Below are 21,475 nucleotides of genomic sequence, written 5' to 3'. Positions count from 1 at the left end.
TAGTGACTAAACAAACAACAAACAGTGGTTGATAGATAAGTCAGCCTGACTAACGATTTTTGCTTTAAGCTCCATTTTGTACAAGTTTATTTTATATAGTTAAGTATAAGTCATGTAAAAGCTAGAGGTACTGTATATGGAATGACAGATAGTCAATTCATCCTCTGACGCTAAAACAGAGAAGGCATTATTGGTAATCATAGCTATTGCATGAAAAAATTGTAGAAAATTTGAAGCTTAATTATCACAGTAAATTTTTTAAGCATTTTCAAATGTTCCTAACAGTGTCTCAAGCATAACAGTGAAAAGTGCAGCCTCTAAAATTAGACTGAATTAAATTGAGCTATATTTTTTATTAACTATATGACATGGACAGTTATTTAAACATTCTGCCTCATATTTCTCTTGCAAATTCGGGCTAATAGTTCATATTAAGTATATTTATAGTGATGATTGAATGATATAATACAGGCAAAACACTTAAGGTAAGGATTAAATAAACTGTTATTTATTTCAGTAGTACTATAGTTACGTGATAATACAAATTTCAACAAACTAGGCATAGCTTCTATCTATTAATAATAAATTCAATCCAGTAAATAGAATTGCAACACTTAGAACCAGTGAACATTCCTATTTGCTCTGTTAATATAAGTGACATCATTTCTTAAGTGGTATTTATTTTTCTGAATCAGTGATTTATATGGAATTGGGAGATATATGTAACTTTTAACTTTGAAGCAAATAGGCAGTTAAGGTCAATACTTACAAAATTAATCCCTAAGATTTCAGTGAATACTACCTTGATTTTTAAAATTATTTAAATGAAAAGTGTACTTCATTTGTCTTTTACATATATGTGTGTATATATATATATATGTATATATATATATCTTTAATAATAGTAAAATGCAAAACTCTCATTTATCAATATAACATATTACTCTGAGTGTTTTAAAGTTATTCCTCCAACTAATCTTTTAAAAAATATAATATACATGGCCCTTTTTATTCTTATAAATAATTTGCAAAAAATTAGCATAAGAATGTGAGAAAATACAGTATGTCAGGAGCAACAATATGAAGACAATTTAATATTCATCCATTAGTTTAAGCATAGCAAAATTTTAACTGAAGCAAATTAGAGGACAATTTTGGTGATTTTTTTGGATCTTGTGAAATTATTATACTTCTCAACACAAATGGGTACAGGACAAATCTAATGGATGATGTAAATTTACTTTGATCATATTTATATGATACTATGGCTTATTACATCACACAGAACTGTATACTAAAAAAGTAAAACACCATGTGCAAAAATATCACAATTTTTAAATGCTCTGGAATATTAAAGGGCAAAGATGAGATGACTTCTTATTGATGGATTTCACCATAAGCAATACCTCCAAATAACTAAAATATTGAAATCAGTGGCTGACAAATGCTAAAGCAATGATTCTAGTCAAGATCATCTTTGAATCCTCTGCTTCGGCTAAATTTTATTTTGATTTTCCCTGTCCCATGCTGGCATCCATTATTTTGATTAATATTTTGTATCAAAATATTACTTCTCAATTTTTCAACTGCTTCAGTGTATATTTTGTTGTGACTTTTAGTTACTCAGCATTTATCAGTGCATGTTGTTCTATTTTTACTCCAGTTTCCCTTATATATTAGTAATCTATAGAAAATAGTTCCTTGGAAATGAGCTCTGCTAAGGCCTTCTGTAACATACTCTTTGTGAAACTACAACCTGCTAATAATAGCAATAATCCATGCAGTGGATTGGACAACTTTCAGCACTTCAGGACAAGATAAAATGTGAGCTTAATGTTTTGGTCATTTCTACTTCAATCTCTATTTTTTGGGTGTCCTCACTTCATTGGTTATTTCCTTTCTCTTCCTTAAAAATTGCACACAAAACTGTATACTCACTAGTAAACCAGGTTCACTAATCAACCAGGTTAATAAGGCCTTTTACTGACTACTTTTTGGAGTGTTTCTATTCAGGGGGTTTAGCCAAATAATTGTGCACTGATTAAGAACCTATGAGTAGAGTGGTAGTGAATAAAAGAATGGATAAGATGGAGCCATTGGCATTCACAATATCTGTCTACCAAGCAGGAATTTATATGCATAGCTATGGCACAAAAATGACCTATAGAAAATGGCACATGTCACTGGATAGATATGATAGGTATGTGCTGGAGTCCAGCTCCCGCAGCCGGGGAATCGCCCTGAAGGGACGAACGGGGTCGGCGAATGATGCAGCCTCTCACTCATTTGGAATGCATCAACGGGGTTGGCGGAGAAAATGATGCAGTCTCTCGCTCAAAGCACTGGGCTGCATGCTTATTTTAACCATCAGGTTTTCTTTTATACTTTTACAAAAGCATTAGGTCAGAGGTATGACATCTTCAGTTTCCCCTCACCCATATTTACTGTCTCCATAAATCATTGTTGTCCTTCAGAGTTCCCTCTTAAGTGTCCTTGTGATAACATTGTAACTCAAGCTTGTCTCTGGGCTGTATATCACATTCCTCAGTATATTTCTTATCTTTCTAAATCCTGCTTGAGCTCATTAACTCCTAAAAAGACTTCTTTAGCTATTAGTATCTCTAAAATTCCTAGTTTCTATAAGCTATAGTAAAATACTACAACATACCTTAAACTTTTAGCTTCTAACTATTCTTAATTATTCCTAACCCCTAAACTCAGCGAACTTGTTTTGCCATAAACATTTCCCTTACAGGCAGGTTTCAGATAACAATGTTTCCCATGGCCTCAAGCTGCAGCCTATGTGCTCATCCTGGAACATTCTTTGTAAAGATCCTTGAACAAATGTCAATAGTTAACTTTATGGATTATAAAATTCTTTCCAGCCAACTCAACCGGAGGAAAGAAAGGACAAGTCAGAATCACAAGACCTAACTCCTTCATCCCGGGACCATGACTGCGGGATGAGGAGAGGGGATTGGGGCCATGCCTCCATTTTGTCAGTAATGCCTATCGCAGCTCCCGACAGGTATGGGCATTATATCATCTTTGGATTAAAATCCAGCCTTAATTTCTGTCTCTTTTTATGGTAATTGACTTTCTAAATTCTAAATTGTACTTTATTCAGTTTAATTTCCCCATTTGGTTGTTTTCCTAATTGTTGAATTTTGATTAATTTTAATTAATTTTTTTGAAATTAATTTTGCCACTCTTTTCTCTGTTTATGCTGGTGCCTGGTGAGGCTGCTGATATAAAATATCTCCTAATATATACAGAACTTGGAGACAAGTAGTTTCGTTTAAATACTGTGTTCTCCCTTTGTAGACCCAGCATCCTTGAGTGCTATAGACCAGAGGTCTACCAAACTTTTTGGCACCAGAGGTGGGTTTCATGATGTTTCCTAACTGTGGTGCTGGAGAAGACTCTTAAGAGTCCTTTGGACTGCAAGGCGATCTAACCAGTCAATCTTAAAGGAAATCAGTCCTGAATATTCATTGGAAGAACTGATGCTGAAGCTGAAGTTGCAATACTTTGACCACCTGATGCCAAGAGCTGACTCACTGGAAAAGAGCCTGATGCGGGGAACAATTGAAGGCAGGAGGAGAAGGGGACGACAGAGGATGAGATGGTTAGATGGCATCACAGACTAAATGGACATGAGTTTGAGCAACCTCTGGGAGACGGTGAAGGACAGGGAAGCCTGGCATGCTGTAGTCCATGGGGTCACAAAGAGTCAGACATTACTGAGTGATTGAACAACAACAATACATTTCATGGAAGACAATTTTTCCATGGACTGAGAGGCAAGGGTGGGGATGACCTTGGGGTGACTGAAATGCAATAAGATTCATTTTCCTATGGAAATCTAATACCACCACTGATGGGACAGGAGGCAGAGCTCAGATGGTAATGCAAGCAATGGAGAGTAGCTGTAATACACATGAAGCTTCACTCTTTTGCCAGGCACTCATCTCCTGCTGTAGAGCCCTGGGGATGTTGGGGACCCCTGCTATACACCATTCAGGTTCTCAATACCGTGTGCATGCTAAGTCACTTCAGTTGTGTCCAACTCTTTGCAATCCTATGGACTATAGTCCATGAGGCTCCTCTGTCCATGGAATAATACAAGCTAAAATACTGGAGTGGGTTGCCATGACCTCCTCCAGGGGATCTTCCCAACCAGGTATCAAACCTGCATCTACTGTGGCTCCTGACTTGAAGGAAGATTTTTTACCCCTGAGCCACCAGGGAGCCCCTGGAGCAAAGTTAGTTTATCTTAGCACACTGGAAAGAAGTAAATGTTATTATAGTTAGTTGTGCTTACTATAATATATTGAGGAAATCTGTTCTGACAGCAGCCTGGAAAGAAAGAAAAAGGATGCTTTTAATGCTTCTCCAAATGAATATATTTAAGCATTCTTTTTAATTTTAAAGGCTTTATGCCATTGGATAAACAAAATCACAGTATCAAGACTAATGGTTGTTGACTTTGTTCTTCTAATTTTTGTTTATGTCTGTTTCTACAAATTTCTTGACACAGTTATGTTTAGTAGTCATAATTTACTTGGACTGTGGTGCAAGATGAATTTATATTATGTTTACTATTTGAAATATCAGAAAGTGAGCTCCTATACATAAATCTGTATCACTTAATATAAATTGAGATAATCTTGATTAGAATTGTTGATATAAATTATTCTTAGGGGTTTCCAACTTTATAGTAAATACGAGACTTAAGAAAAGGAAGGGCATATTCATCACTAAAGTTTGCAATAAATTTAGAAGCTGCTCTCTGAGTGATTATCCCTAGAGATTATTTTTTTCAAATTTAGGCAAATTATTTGAGAAAAAGTTTCTCCATTTTATCTAAATGACACTGCTAACAGTTAATTTAGCTGAAAATTAACTAATTAACAGTTTCCTTTACTGACATATGTGACTTTATCATTCTGATTTTTGTGAATACTTTTATTTTAGAGTTTTATCTTGGAGTTCTTCCAATTCTTTAAGCATAATTTAGTGCTAATTGATTTTACTCAGACAACTAGGAAGATGTGAGATATGAGATATGCACTACCAATATTTGCATATTGTGTGTGTTTGTGTGTTTTCTAGTATTTGAAATGAAAAGAAAATATAAAGAAAAATCTTCCAATTGCTTCAAGATCTCTGAAGTCACTTCTACAGACAACCACTCTAAACAGACTAAGACTGTAACAGGGAAGAACAAATCTGACACTATATTGGATTTGTCTCTTTTACTTTAAGATTACTTTGTATTCAAATGTTTTTCTATCAATTAATCACTAAAGATATGTTGCCTATAACTTAAGACATAATGGCCTGTCTATGGGAAACCTGCCTCCTATGTCTGAGTGCTAAACTAAAATACCTTTGTTAGGCTTACAGAAATATCTGACCAGGCTCTCGTGTGAGTGACTGTGGAAAAGAAGAAATTAGCACATATCCTCCAGAGTCTAACGGGATATTTGGAACAATTTAATGCCTTTTTTACTTTACCTCCTCACCTCTCTCTCTACTCTACAAATTACAGTAGCATACAAACCCCGGCAAGATGGTTCTTTGAAACATCAGTCCGCCATCTTCTCAGTCTTCTGGCTTTCTGAATAAAGTTGCTATTCTGTGTTCCAACAACTTCTCTCTCAATTTATTGGCCTGCCATGTAGTGAACAGTAGAATCTTGGACTGGGTAGTAATTCTATGTGGTCCTGAGATCCAAATCAGACAATGCATTCTGTTATTCTTGAGAGAATATGAAGCTATTTCACTCTTTCTAGATTTGTGTTGTTGTAATCCAGTCTTTTGATAACTCCATGAATGTAACTTATTTCTGATCATCTTTTCTGTTATGCTGTTATCATCTTGAATCATTCACATATTTCTGACTTTGTGTAAGAATAAAGGAAATGTTAGCATGGTTTAGGTGATATTCACAATATTACCACCTAAATTCACACTGGTAACAAGTTACTTAAATGTCTCCTAAGCAGGTAGTCTGGAGAAAATCTGTTAAAGTACATATTCTGCATAGGAAGACCAGACCAACTAACCAAGGGGGAACTTTCTAGAGGAAAAGCAGGAAAGAGCCTGAGAATCAGGCATATGTGGCTTTGCTCAATCACAAATACTTGTGTTCAGGTGGCAAGTAACTGAACTTCCATGTGAGGATCAAGTTTTTCAAGTGATGTATTACATTCATAATCCCAGAGTTTTTAAGAATTTATAAGATGCATAGATATAAGATAATCGCATTGTAAATATTAGTTTTCATCCTACAGTAAGTTCCCAAGTAGTGTTGATTTCCTAACTCTACAGCTGTCATTAACATGATGACCTAATAATGATGTTATTTTATAATGATAAAATGATATTTTTATAATAATATAATAATAACCAATTTAAGCACATATTAAAATATGTTTAATGTTTTTTCCATGAGTATCTATAATTGTAGTGGTAAGCTAACACTTTTTATTTTTCTGATGAGCATGATCATGACTTTTATAAAACTGAAAATATGCTCACATACCTTAGCAGCTAATTCATGCATTAATTGGGTATTAGTGTGTATCTATTCTCCGACAGCTGGAGTTACATTAAAACTTTAAATTAAATTTTTCTTTACACATTTTTTCATGGAAATTTTTTTAATTTAAAACAACAGAAGAAATGGCTAGTCAGTGTCACATTTCTTTATTTCAATGTCATGACTCTTTGCAGTATTTACTTATCCATGATATCAAAGCAAATAGAATAGGTATTCTATCTTTGACAGAATCGTACTTTCCTCAAAAATTTCCTCAAAAATTAGAAGATAGCCATTTATGGAGCAGCAGCTATATAAATAGCAATATTCCCTTTATCTCTGAAATACAAGGTTCCCATAAGGTAACATATATCCAACTTCTCAATGCTTATGAAGTCTCTTGATTTTTACTGTAATTCAGGATGTCACTAAGTATTAGTACTAATTAGAAGGGTTTTGAGTCATTCCATAAGATATTTTACGATTGATCCAGATTCTAATCTTGCTTCTTTGAATGATTATTCCATTGAGACTAGTTGCTAAATTAAAATCCTCTACTACTTTCTAATCATTTTGTTCTTCAGAATCATTATCAAGACTCTCAAATCTAAGGCTAATAATCATACAGATTTTTGCTGTCATTGTTATTGTTGCTTACAGATATAGTCTCATAAGCACTATGCACCTTTTTAAACTTTATGCTCAAATTACATTTTTTAAAAATAGATTTCCCAAGTCCCAACAATAATTCTTACTACTTATATAACAAGACATTATAACCAGAATTTTCATTTATGGATATCATATTTTATTACTTTAATATAATACATCTTCTAGATTTTCTGATGTTACCCAAATTACTGGTTGATGTATATTAAGACAAATTTCATATTGAGCTTAATCTGGTTGTAGAATGAAATAAAGTCTTATTTAAAGAAAAATTACACTTCATAATGCTATAGCCACCATAGATGGTGATTCTTCTGATGGATCTGGGAAAAAAAAAATGAAAACTGCCTAGAAATAATTCACTATTTTAGATGTCATTAAGAACATTTTTGATTAATGGGAAAAAGGTAAATTATTAATATTAACATGAGTTAGTTGATTCCAACCCTAGTGGATGATTTTGGGAGGTTGAAAACTTCCAGAAACAACTTCAGATATGCTGAAAATAGCAAGAGAACTAGATTTAGAAGTGGAGGCTGAAGATGTGACTGAATAGCTGTAATCCAATGATAAAACTTGAATGGATGAAGATTTGCTTCTTATGAATGAGCAAAGAAAGAGGATTCTTGAAATAGAATTTACTCCTGGTGAAGATCCTGTGAAGATGTCGAAATGACAACAAAAGATTTAGAAGATTACATCAAGTTTGCAAAGCTGAGGCAGAGTTTGTGAGAACTGATTCCAATTTTGAAAGAGGTTTATACGGTAGATAAAATGCTCTTACTGCAGAGAAATTTTTTCATGAGTGATAGAGTCAATCAATATAGCGAACTTCATAGTTGCCTTATTTTAAGAAATTACCACAGCCACCCCAACTTTTAGGAATCACCATCCTAATCAGCCAACAGCCATCAGCCTGGAGCCAAGATCTTCCTCCAGCAAAAAGATTATGACTCATTGAAAGGTCAGATGATCGTTAGCATTTTTTAGCAATAAAGTACTTTAAAATTAGAGTGTGTACATTATTTATTTTTTTAGACATAATGCTATTGCACACTTAATAAACTATAGTTTATTGTAAAGGTAACTCTTATACACAGTGAGAAACTGAAAAATTTTTTGACTTGCTCATTTGCTTTGTTGAGGTGGTCTGGAATCAGACCTTTGATATCTCCAAAGTGTGCCTGCACTTAACTCTGCTATTTCAGTGCAAAAATTGCTGTGGACAATAACCTAAACACAGGAGTGTGTAGTTTGGCTATGTTCAACTGAACTTCATTTATAAGGAAGGGTCCATGTTGGATTGCCTGTCCCAATACAGTGTAGCAATTTCAAGCTCACCAAATTTGGATTGAAACAATTTTCTAGTTGAAACTTTTGTGAACTGGACCCTTGATCAGCACTTATTCATATTCATCCCAATTGTATGATGAAATGAATCACTCTTCACAGTTACAATTTTAAGGAGCACAATTCTGAGTTCCTTTTACAATAGAGTTTTTTCAAACTTGGGGAATTTTTTTTAAAGGAATGCTACTTGTAAGGGGAAAAGATACAAATATGTCACATCAGAAAATAAATAAATATCTTCAAACAATCATTTTCTTAGATATTGATATTTTGTTATAGTATAGAACTTTATAGCCATGAAACATCAATCAATAAAAATAATTTATTATGCATATTATACACATATGTTTATATATATGTTTGGGCTTGTGTGCTCATGCTCATCATGTCTGACTATTTGTGACCTCATAGACTATAGCTTGCCAGGCTCCTTTGTCTAGGATTTTCCAGGCAAGAACATTGGAGAGTGTCACCATTTCCTACTCCAGGAGATCTTCCTCTCCCTGGGATGGAACAAGCATCTCCTTCCTGCATTGGCAGGTGGATTCTTTACCACTGAGCCACCTGGGAAGCCCGTTCATATGGAAGTATGCATATTACTCATACAGTTTCACACATATATAAGAACATATGTACTGATAATTTTCTAGGTACATATAGCGACTTGCTGGTTAATTTGGTGCCAGTGATACATTTATACTTCTATATACTTGTATGTTATTCTGAGTTTAATTCTGTTTCTGCTGAATATCTGGGGATATCATTCACATATGATATTTAAGTTTCTAAGACGGTTTTCTATTTGCCTGACACTGAAAGTATAAGCAAGAAATATGAACTCACTAAAGTTGTATTTTTCAGGATATCCCAAAGTAGATATAGTACACTGGCTCCAACTCTATGAAGCTCATATTGGATTTCAGTATGTGGCTTTGAAATCCCCAGCATAGTGCAATTTTCTGAATTATTCACTCATAATCACTCCAAGGGATTACATTTAAGCATGATGGGAAAGTGTCTTAAAGCAGGCAGCCATGAAGAGTGTTGTCCTGTAGTCGATATTGAGAATACATTAAGGATGATGATAACATAATGTTCATGACCCAAATGTGTTACCTGTTTGGAGATGATGGCAGAGATAATGATGATTTCAGATGTCTCAGATAAGCATTTAATCATCATTTTCTCCTCTTACTTGTTATTAGACAAATATACATTCAAAAGGAAGAATAATTCACTAAGTGGCATTGATTCTACATAATGCATGGTTAGAAATGCCAATCAAAAGCATGGCTATCAGTATGGAAATACTATAATAAGTAAATTATGTCTCTTAAACTAATAACAGAAGAATACTATGGCTATAACTGTTAATAAACAAGCTTTTCAAATGAAGGTGCATAATATTTTCAGAAGCTAAAAAGGTTCATAGAATTTTCAGAATGTAAAAGAGTTAAAAACAGATAAGTAAAACTGTATCTCAAATAACCTAAAATTTATAATTAAAATAGGCAAATATTGCAAATGCTTGGCAAAATGTAGAGTGTCATATGTTTAAGAAACATAAAGCAACTTTTTGGATTTCTAAGAATATTACATAAAGGAACAAAAATAGTCTAATGATAAGTAAGACAGGTGAATATTATAGCATTTGCATAATTTTAAAAACACTTGCTTTTGCAGTTTGTTCTCATTCGCAAATCCTGTCTACTCAAATCCACAAGGTACCCAGAATTTATTATCTAAGCATATGGCTGGATACAACTGCTTTTAAAGATCAAGAAATGTAAAAAAAACTTGAGGCTAAAGTGAGCTTGGAATGAATGGCACTTTCAAAAGTACTAGAACGTATTCATTGATCAAGACTAGTGGTAGAGAATTAAGCTTACACTGTCAGTTTCTATAAGAATTGGTATACTATCGTAAATTCCAGTTGTCATGTGTGCCTATTAGAAGGTTTTAAGTGAAAGTCATGAGAAACTCACTGGTGATGAATTCTTAGGAAGCAAATTTGGAAGTTGATAATTGGAAAGATTGAAGATAATTTTTGAGGATAGGTAAAAGAAGCTAATGGATTGATTGCAGAGTATGATGAGGAAAGCAGAAAGCAGAAATGAAACTGGTTAGGAAGAGACTGTAGGAAAGTGGAAACAGAAGCAATTCCAGTTCAAAATACCACTGAGACATCCAACAAGAAATTTCATAGCTGTGGAGAGTATAAGTCTGGAGTTTAGAGTAGACATCTCAAGTCAGGAAATGCAACTTATTCAGCATGGAACTGACAAAGCAAGAAAGGAGGATGGAAATCAGAGTTGTCTACCAATGAATACTGATGATGTATTAACAAAGCTAATATTATCTCTCTATTTTTGACAAATATACTTCAGTTTCTTTATGCTAAATCTCATGCTGCCTTTAATGAGAGCTAGAGGAGATGAAGGGAAACAACAGCTTTATCTAAGCAAATATTTTTGTACCTTTTTCAAATTTGCCACTTAACACACTTGATCATAGCTAAAATATTTATATGAATCAATTTAATTAAATAAAATGTTTGTTATTGATTTTAGAAAATTTTATTTGCTATTTGAAGAAAGTTGCTTCAGGAAAAAACAAAACTATTATTAGAAGTGCAATTTACAAGTAAGTTTAGGTAATTTTTCAGTATCATTTCTATTGGTTTTATTATATAAGTCTTAGATCATGTTTTTAACAATTAGTCAAGAAATGAAACCAAGATTCAAAATAAATAAACACATATATCTTAAAGGCTTTTTTTTCTCTAGGTTTAGAGTTAGCAGTTGCTTTTTTTCCTTGATTATTTTCTTCTATAGACGGCATTATATTTGAGAAAATTTATTTTATGCTCCATGAGTACAGAATTTATTAAATTTCTGGTTGGCTTTAGGCTGAAAGGTATCTTTGAGGTTACCTTGGGATTTTCCAGGCAAGAATACTGGAGTGGATTGCCATTTCCTTCTCCAGGAGATCCTCCCGATCCAGGGATTGAACCTGGAGCTCCTGCATTGTAGGCAGACACTTTACTGTCTGAGCCACCAGGGAAGTCCTTTGAGGTTAATGTAGGAAAATAATAAAATAAAATAAAAGGGGGTAATTTAATTTGAGGGAAAAGTATGTTCCCCAGAATTTCCAACATGAAACCACTTTTAAAGGAAACAAACAAACAAACAAACACCCATGATACCTACAAGGTAATGGTTTTCTTCATGCCCTACAGCCTCAGTTCTCTGAAAGAAAAGAAAAATGTACTTAAAAAAAAATCTCGTGTTCCACATTTGTAAGTTGTTCAAAAATACTTGTTTATTTGGCAAAGATTGTCACTTGGTAATAACTTGTTACAATAATTTGAATGTGTACACAAGTATATATCTATGAAAGCATATCTTAATTCAAAATTTTCATTTGATATGCCTTACCAGTCATTTCAATATAAAAAATTATATTTTTAATTGTAAAAGAAAGTACATATGAAAGATGCTAAAATTATCTTTGATAATTGACTGAAAGATTTGCTAAGAGCAGAGATACTCTGCTTATCATACAATTCTAAATTCAAATTGGTAAATGGTAATAAAATATATTAAAACTTCAAGTAACTGATATGGCATACTTAAAGTGTGTAGAATAGTATAGCCAATACACAGAACTCTTAAGACTCAATAACAAGAAAACACACAAATCAATTAAAATATGGGGGTAAAAAATCTGAACAGAAATTTTGTCAAGGAAGATATACAAATGGAAAATTAACATATGAAAATGTGCTCAATGTCACATGTCATTAGAAGAAGAAGAGAGAGGCATGCTCAACTATGTCCAACTGTGTGACCCCATGGACTGTAAACCACCAGACTTCTCTGTCCATGGAGTTTTCCAGGCAAGAATACTGGAGTGGGTTGCCTTTTCCTAATCCAGGGGATCTTCTCACCCCAAGAAACTGAACCCATATCTCTTGTGTCTCCTGCATTGGCAAGAAGGTTCTTCACCATTGTACCACTTGGAAAGCCATCATATATCATTAGAGGATTCAAAATCAAAACATAATGAGATACTAGTACACGTCTATTCAGTTCAGTTCAGTCGCTCAGTCGTGTCTGACTCTTTGCGACCCCATGAATTGCAGCACGCCAGGCCTCCCTGTCCATCAACAACTCCCGGAGTCCACCCAAACCCATGTCCATCGAGTTGGTGATGCCATCCAACCATCTCATCCTCTGTCATCCCCTTCTCCTCCTGCCCCCAAACCTACCCAGCATTAGAGTCTTTTCCAATGAGTCAACTCTTCGCATGAGGTGGCCAAAGTATTGGAGTTTCAGCTTCAACATCAGTCCTTCCAATGAACACCCAGGATTGATCTCTTTTAGGAAGGATTGCTTGGCTCTCCTTGCAGTCCAAGGGACTCTCAAGAGTCTTCTCCAACACCACAGTTCAAAAGCATCAATTCTTCAGCATTCAGCTTTCTTCACCGTCCAACTCTCACATTCATACATGACCACTGGAAAAGCCATAGCCTTGACTAGATGGACCTTTGTTGGCAAAGTAATGTCTCTGCTTTTCAATATGCTATCTAGGTTGGCCATAACCTTCCTTCCAAGGAGTAAGCATCTTTTAATTTTATGGCTGCAATCACCGTCAGCAGTGATTTTGGAGCCCAAAAAAAGAGTCTGACACTGTTTCCAGTTTCCCCATCTATTTCCCATGAAGTGATGGGACCAGATGCCATGATATTAGTTTTCTGAATGTTGAGCTTTAAGCCAACTTTTTCACTCTCCTCTTTCACTTTCATCAAGAGGGCTCTTTAGTTCTTCTTCACTTTCTGCCATAAGGGTGGTGTCATCCGCATATCTGAGGTTATTGATATTTCTCCCAGCAATCTTGATTTCAGCTTGTGTTTCTTCCAGCCTAGCGTTTTTCTCATGATGTACTCTGCATATAAGTTAAATAAGCAGGGTGACAATATACAGCCTTGACGTACTCCTTTTCCTATTTGGAACCAGTCTGTTGTTCCATGTCCAGTTCGAACTGTTGCTTCCTGACCTGCATACAGGTTTCTCAAGAGACAGGTCAGATGGTCTGGTATTCCCATCTCTTTTAGAATTTTCCAGTTTATTGTGATCCACACAGTCAAAGGCTTTGGCATAGTCAATAAAGCAGAAATAGATGTTTTTCTGGAACTCTCTTGCTTTTTCGATGATCCAGTGGATATTGGCAATTTGATCTCTGGTTCCTCTGCCTTTTCTAAAACCAGCTTGAACATCTGGAAGTTCACGGTTCACGTATTGCTGAAGCCTGGCTTGGAGAATTTTGAGCATTACTTTACTAGCATGTGAGATGAGTGCAATTGTGCGGTAGTTTGAGCATTCTTTAGCATTGCCTTTCTTTAGGATTGGAACGAAAACTGACCTTTTCCAGTCCTGTGGCCACTGCTGAGTTTTCCAGATTTGCTGGCATATCGAGTGCAGCACTTTCACAGCATCACCTTTGAGGATATGAAATAGCTCAACTGGAATTCTATCACCTCCACTAGCTTTGTTCGTAGTGATGCTTTCTAAGGCCCACTTGACTTCACATTCCAGGATGTCTGGCTCTTGGTGAGTGATCACTCCATCGTGATTATCTGGGTCATGAAGATCTTTTTTGTACAGTTCTTCTGTGTATTCTTGCCACCTCTTCTTAATATCTTCTGTTTCTGTTAGATCCATACCATTTCTGTCCTTTATCGAGCCTATGTTTGCATGAAATGTTCCTTTGGTACCTCTAATTTTCTTGAAGATATCTCTAGTTTTTCCCAATCTGTTGTTTTCCTCTATTTCTTTGCACTGATCACTGAGGAAGGCTTTCTTATCTCTCCTTGCTATTCTTTGGAACTCTGCATTCAGATGGGAATATCTTTCCTTTTCTCCTTTGCTTTTCGCTTCTCTTCTCTTCGCAGCTATCTGTAAGGCCTCCTCAGACAGCCATTTTGCTTTTTTGCATTTCTTTTCCATGGGGATTGTCTTGATCCCTGTCTGGTGTACAATGTCACACATCTATTAGAATGGCTAAAATCTCAAATACTGAAAACATCAAATCGTGACAAGGATATGGAGCAACAGGAACTCTCATTCATTGCTGATTGGAATGAAAAATGCTACAGACACTTTTGGAATACAGTCTGGCATTTTCTTTCAATGTTATCATGCTCTTACCATAATTTCCAGTAATCATGTTCCTTGTTATTTACCCAAAAGAATAGAAAACTCGCATCCACACCAAAACTTACACATGATGAATGTTTATAGCAGCTTTACTCATAACTGTCAAAACTGGGAAGCAATCAAGATGGTCTTCAGTGAATGAATGGATAAACAAACTGTGGTACATTTATACATCAGAATATTATTCAGCACTGGAAAGAAATGAGCCATTAAGGCACACAAGGACTTGGAAGAAGCTTAAATGCCTATTGCTTACTGAAACAAGGCAATCTGAAAATGCTAAATACTGCATGATTCCCATTGTATGACATTCTGAGAAAAGGAAAATCTATGGAGATGGTAAAAAGATAAATGGTTGCTAGGGGCTCATCACTTTTCCCTTTCATGCACTGGAGAAGGAAATGGCAACCCACTCCAGTATTCTTGCCTGGAGAATCCCAGGGACGGCGGAGCCTGGTGGGCTACCATCTATGGGGTCGCACAGAGTCGGACACAACTGAAGCAACGCAGCAGCAGGGGCTCAGGGAGAGAGGATAGATGGATAGATAGGTGGAACACAGGGGCTTGTATTAGGGCAGTAAAACTATTTATTCTGTAAGATACTGTAATGGTGGATATATATCACTCTGTTGTTTTTTAAAAAAAACATATGTTTTTTAAAAAAACATAACATTTTCACCATGAAAAGTAAACTCTAGTGCAAACTATATACTTATTTAATAATATTGATTCAATACTGGTTCATCAATTGTAAGAAATGTACAACACATGTGCAGGATGTTAGTAGGGGAGACTGGAGAGGGCGAGAGGAGCTTATGGGAATTTTCTGTACTTTCAATTTTCCTCTGAACCTAAAACTGCACTGGCTGATTCACCTTGTTGTATGACAGAAACCAGCACAATATTGTAAAGAAATTATCCTCCAATTAAAAAGAAAAAAGAAAAAAAATACAAAAAACAAAAAAATGCACTAAAAATATTAATTAAAAAAAAAAAGAAAAACAACAGAAACAAATTTAAGAAAAAAAATGAGAACTCTTACCTCTGCATCTTATTATTGCACATCTCTAGGAAATTTACATAATATATTGAAGTAATTAAAATATCCTAAATATTACAGGAGATAAAACACTTAAAATAATATATATACCTGGAGTCTGCTGCTAAGTCGCTTCAGTTGTGTCTGACTCTGTGCGACCCCATAGACGGCAGCCCACCAGGCTCCGCCGTCCCTGGGATTCTCCAGGCAAGAACACTGGAGTGGGTTGCCATTTCCTTCTCCAATGCATGAAAGTGAAAAGTGAAAGTGAAGTCGCTTAGTCGTGTCCGACTTGTAGTGACCCCATGGACTGCAGCCTGCCGAGTCTCTGTCCATGGGATTTTCCAGGCAAGAGTACTGGAGTGGGTTGCCATTGCCTTCTTCGTACCTGGAGTCTAGCAACTATAAATTTTAATAAATGCTATTTTTGTTGTTTATACTCCTGTGAGGGTTGCTATCTGAAAATCCACAATCAGAATTCAAATTCTGTAAGATCATAATTTAAATAGCTTGAGGAAAATTAGAGATATTAAAATATTAATTGGGCATTTCTTAACAGGTCATGGAAGCAATGACTGGAGTTGATAAGGCAAAAATAAATAAAAATGGAATACATTTTAGAGTAAGCAAATAGACATTATTGAACAAATAAATAATAAAATACAAGTTGATGAGCAAGGGCATGCTCCTGCTTCTCTCTAATTTATTTCACCATCTCCAGAAAAAAAGAATGCAATTAAATTGTTAACAATGGGAAAGTATATTTAAAAGCTTATTACAAATATGGATGCAGAGGTGGGGGAAAATATGTAAAAATAATGTAACGTTTGTAAGAGAGTCTGTGTCTGCAGTTCGGAAGTACAGAAGGCTCTTGCATGTGTACTTTCAAATCGATAGTCATTGAGAGCAAAGGGAAGATATGCCGAAAGAATGAGGACAAACATTATTTCAGTTTTCCACAATGGGAAGTAAGGGGATTCTAAAACTACGTACCACTTAGCCGAAATGCTAGACATGCAGTTTTGGCAAAATTCTAAAACAGATTGTATATCACACAGTTTGTGAACATTTCACAACTATATTGTTGATCACTAGGCTCCAAAACGAATTCACATGGTGAAAATCATATGAAAGTAATTGCTTTTCCATTTTCATCGTGGTATACATCAGGCCAGTGGACTAGGGGGACACAAATTTCATAACATCTTGAATTCGGCAAATAATTTGGCAAAGAATGATATCAAAATGTTTTGTGTGATTATCTAAAATGTTGCCGGGATGAAAATGCTATTACATGAATTTTTTTGCTGAATAAGTAATTCTTGGTATAAATTTGTGGATATATTTGTAAATTAGTGTCATATATCAGAAACAATCATGGAGCATTTTCTAAAAACATGTGCTCAGATCCAGAGCCTACTGCTGATATCCTAATTCAGGATGTCTGATTATGTCTCATTTCAGTTCAGTTCAGTCGCTCAGTCGTGTCCCACTCTTTGCGACCCCGTGAATTGCAGCACGCAAGGCCTCTCTGTCCATCACCAACCCCCAGAGTCCACCCAAACCCATGTCCATCGAGTCAGTGATGCCATCCAACCATCTCATCCTCTGTCATCCTCTTCTCTTCCTGCCCCCAATCCTACCCAGCATTAGGGTCTTTTCCAATGAGTCAACTCTTTGCATGAGGTGGCCAAAGTATTGGAGTTTCAGCTTCAATGTCAGTCCTTCCAATGAACACCCAGGACTGATCTCCCTTAGGATGGATTGATTGGCTCTCCTTGCAGTCCAAGGGACTCTCAAGAGTCTTCTTCAACACCACAGTTCAAAAGCATCAATTCTTCGGTGCTCAGCTTTCTTCACCGTCCAACTCTCACATCCATACATGATTATGCCTAGATTATTTTAAATGATAACTGAGAAAGGAATATAATTCAATTGATTTTTCCATTTTATCTGAAAAAATCAATACTATTTATAATTATTCTTTTAGTTCTGGGGCTGCAGCATTAATGTTTCTTAAAGGACTTTAATGTATTTTTATACTATAGCTATTCTATCTATAATTAAAGTCATGATATTATTTTCAGTTTTTAGTTTAAACCTGATTTCCAAGTGTTTATTTTCAAATGATATGCAGAGTAATCCTTTAAAAGATAAATATTACAGTATTATGAGTCCTCTCAAAACCCTTCAAGGACTTTGCCTTTCATATGGAATAAAAAAACCTTACCCACAAGCTTTAGTATAACTGAACACCTTTTCAGCTCTCAGATCTTAACTACTAATGACTTTCTCATTCACTCCACTCTAGCTAGACTGGCCTGTTTATTATTCTTCAAGTGGGACTGTCACCATATTGGTACCGTGGTATTTGGATTTCTTTCTACCCTAGATATTCTCATGGATTGTTCTATTCCTTAGTTATTTGATTTACTGACTATCTCCCATACAAGGATTTTTGTCTGTTTTGTTCAATGTTGTATCCACAGATACTTTATGATAGCTAACATATTAGGTGGAACATATATCAATAAGTGAATAGAAAAATAAAATGTCTTTGCTCTTATGTGCCCTAAAATACAATAAGTGTTTTTACCTGAACTTAATCAAGATGTTGATTACATAAATTTTTGATTGTAAGATTATATGAGACCACCATTCTATTTAATGTTTCCATATTTGTAAAAATGTATTTCTAAGAAATTTAACACTAAAGATACAAATACTTCCAAAGACTATATATCTTAGTCATGTGATTGCTTTATTTAAAATCCTGCCACTTTCTTTTCTAACTTACCTGTGTCTTTACTATTGATATATTTGAGAGCATATTGACACAGATTTAATTGATACTTTCTGAGAAACAACTGTAAAACCTGTAATAATATATGTTTTATGTCATAATGTTATCAGTCATATTTAACATTTTAAAGGTTTCCAAAAATCCAATCTATACTTTCAAATTGGCACTAAGGTGAATCGGTTTTAAAATCAAAGAAATAATTTTAATACAAAGTGGATCACACAGGTAAGTGTAAGGGTTAAAACTGTAAGAAATCTTGAAAGAAAGCATAGAGCAGGTCTTAGTGACTTGTGTTCATTAATTAAAAGCACAAGTGACAAAAATGTTAATTGGACTACTTTGAAACTTAAAAAAAAAATACATCAAATATGAAAAGATAACTCACAGAATGGGAGAAAATATTTTCAAATTATACATCTTATAAAAAAAACTTTTGCCCAGTGTACATTAAAGGCACACACATATACACATGCAACTCAAGAAGAAAAAATGAACCCAATTTAAAAATTAGAAAAGGATATTAGATATTTACTAAAGAAAGATATATGAATGGCCAGTGAGCACATGAAATGATACTTGAAATCACTAGTCATTAGGGAAATGCAAGTCAAAACAACAATGATACCACTTCACGTGCACTAAAATGAATAAAAAATAAAAATATAGCAAATGTTTTGGCAAGGAAACAGAGAAAACGGAACCCTTATTCTTTGCTGATGGAAATGTAAAATAATACAGCTGCTTTGTAAAACATTTTAACCATTCTTCAAAATGTTAAACTGTAAGACCAAGCAATTCCATTTCTAGACATATACCTCAATTTGATGAAAACATTCTTAAAAAAAAAATTGAGCACAAATATTTATAGCAGAACTATTAATGTTAATAAAAATGAAAACAATTCAAATATTTATTAACTAGTGAGTGGATAAAAATAAGATATATCCATATAATTAAATATAGGCTTCCTAGGAGGTGTTAGCAGTAAAGAATCTACCTGCCAATGCAGGAGACATGAGAGATGTGGGTATGAAAGATCCCCTGGAGAAGGAAATGGCAATCTACTCTCGAATTCTTGCCTAGAAAATCCCATGGGGAGAGAAGCCTAGTGAGCTGCAGTTCATGGGGTCACAAAGAGTCAGACACAATTGAGCACAGGACATATAATTAAATACAATTAGCATTAAAAATAGCATAATGGTACATGCTAAAACCCCTGGCATGATGCAGTCCATGGGGTCGCAAAGAGTCAGACACAACTGGGTGGCTGAACAACAACAACATATGCTACAACATGGATAAACCTTGAAAATATTATAGTAAATGAAAAAAGTCAGTAACCATTCTATTTCATGTTGCCATACTCATAAACACATATTTAATGATAAGAAATTTCTCAGTCACAAAATTCCACGCCATATGTTTCCACTTACATTTCCAAAATTGGCAAATTCAAAAAGATGAAAACTGAATTAGTAGTTCTAGGGGATGAAGAGGAAGGGAAGAGTGGAAAGTGGTTGCTAATGGGTAAGCTATAACATGAAAATGGAAGAAAAAAAAAATTGCACAATGCTGTGAAATATACCAAAAATAAATAAATAAATAAATTAAAAGGGCTGAATTATACACTGTAGAAGATGGATTTTATGATATGTGAATTGTATCTCAATAAAGCTGTTAAAAAATCCAATGAATGACATAGTGACTGTTGTTCAGCTGCTAAGTTATGTTCTATTCTTTGTGACCCCATGGACTGCAGCACACCAAGCTCCTCTGTCCTCCACTGTCTCCCAAAGTTTGCTCAAATGCATGCGCATTGAGTCAGTGATGATATCTAATATGTCACCCCCTTCTCCTCCTGCCCTCAATATTTCCCAGAGTCGGGATCTTTTCCAATGAGCTGGCTCTTAGCATCAAGTGGCTAAAGTATTGGAGTTAACAGCTTCAGCATCAGTCCATCCAATGAATAGAATAGTCAGGGTTGATTTCCTTCAAGATTGACTGGTTTGATCTCCTTGTAGTGACTGATTACCTAATATTCTTGTGCAAGGTGAAAATACTTAAAACCTTTGGAGAAGCTTCCATTTATTTTTGAGTAGGATTTTTTTGTAAGGATGATAATAAGAGATCATCTTTTTCTTGCTGATATAATTTCAGTGGAGTAATGGGTGGGATTAAAGGCTTTTACTTTCATTGCCTTCCTCTAAAAAGTGTGAGTCTTACTACATGATTCTAGTGAATTCTATATGCATAAACCATACTTTGCCTATGTGAAACTACACACTAAATACACCTTAATCAATCTTTGGTTGTTGTCTTCTCTCAAGTCTCAAAAGTTTGTGGTGTGGCTGGAGAGTGCTGTTGTTCTTGAGTCACTTGATAAAACCCATCATATATTTTTCTAAGCAATACAGCCTAATAGTTTTGGTGGAAGATGGAACACATAGACTAAAATAAGCACAATACATGAAGCATTAGAAATGCAGAAAATCAAAGGCTGTTATGTGGAGAAGATAGTACTGTGGTTAATAGTGTATTGATATTTTTAAGAATCTAGAGACAGAGAAGTATAGATGGGGAATCTGAGTCATGGGCATAGTAAATTCTATAATTGCTAATATACTACTAAGATACTAGCCACTAGAGCTATATTGCATGCTAAAATGCAATAAACAGTGTTCTTTTCACTTGAGGTTTCTAGTTCCCCTTATTTCCAAAAATTCTTCAAATTTAACTCTATAATCTGAGATAATGTAGCATATAGTTCGGTAAGCAGAAGGTGTATACATAGTAAGTTGTCTTTTTTCTTTCATTCTTTTTTCTTTAGGCTATACATGAATATCAAAATT

The 21,475-nt window shown here is 34.8% G+C and overlaps 1 long non-coding RNA gene across 1 annotated transcript in view; it reads right to left on the bottom strand.

Annotated features, from left to right (window-relative positions):
- Positions 1–1,601: 1,601 nt before the first annotated feature.
- LOC145539503 (uncharacterized) overlaps positions 1,602–21,475 on the bottom strand; it is a 40,443-nt gene continuing 20,569 nt past the window's right edge. Inside the window, exons 3-5 of the long non-coding RNA XR_014077864.1 lie at positions 11,776–11,814; positions 5,567–5,729; positions 1,602–4,359 (exon numbers count right to left, since the gene is read on the bottom strand). This is a non-coding gene — a long non-coding RNA (uncharacterized LOC145539503). The remainder of the gene's footprint in view (positions 4,360–5,566; positions 5,730–11,775; positions 11,815–21,475) is intronic.

The sequence above is a fragment of the Giraffa tippelskirchi genome, chromosome 2 (genome assembly GCF_054371585.1).
Source record: "Giraffa tippelskirchi isolate mGirTip1 chromosome 2, T2T-mGirTip1v1.2.pri, whole genome shotgun sequence".
NCBI classification, from domain to species: Eukaryota; Metazoa; Chordata; class Mammalia; order Artiodactyla; family Giraffidae; genus Giraffa; species Giraffa tippelskirchi.
The sequence above is the reverse complement of the archived record's forward strand: the minus strand, read 5'-3'. Positions and strand labels throughout refer to the sequence as shown.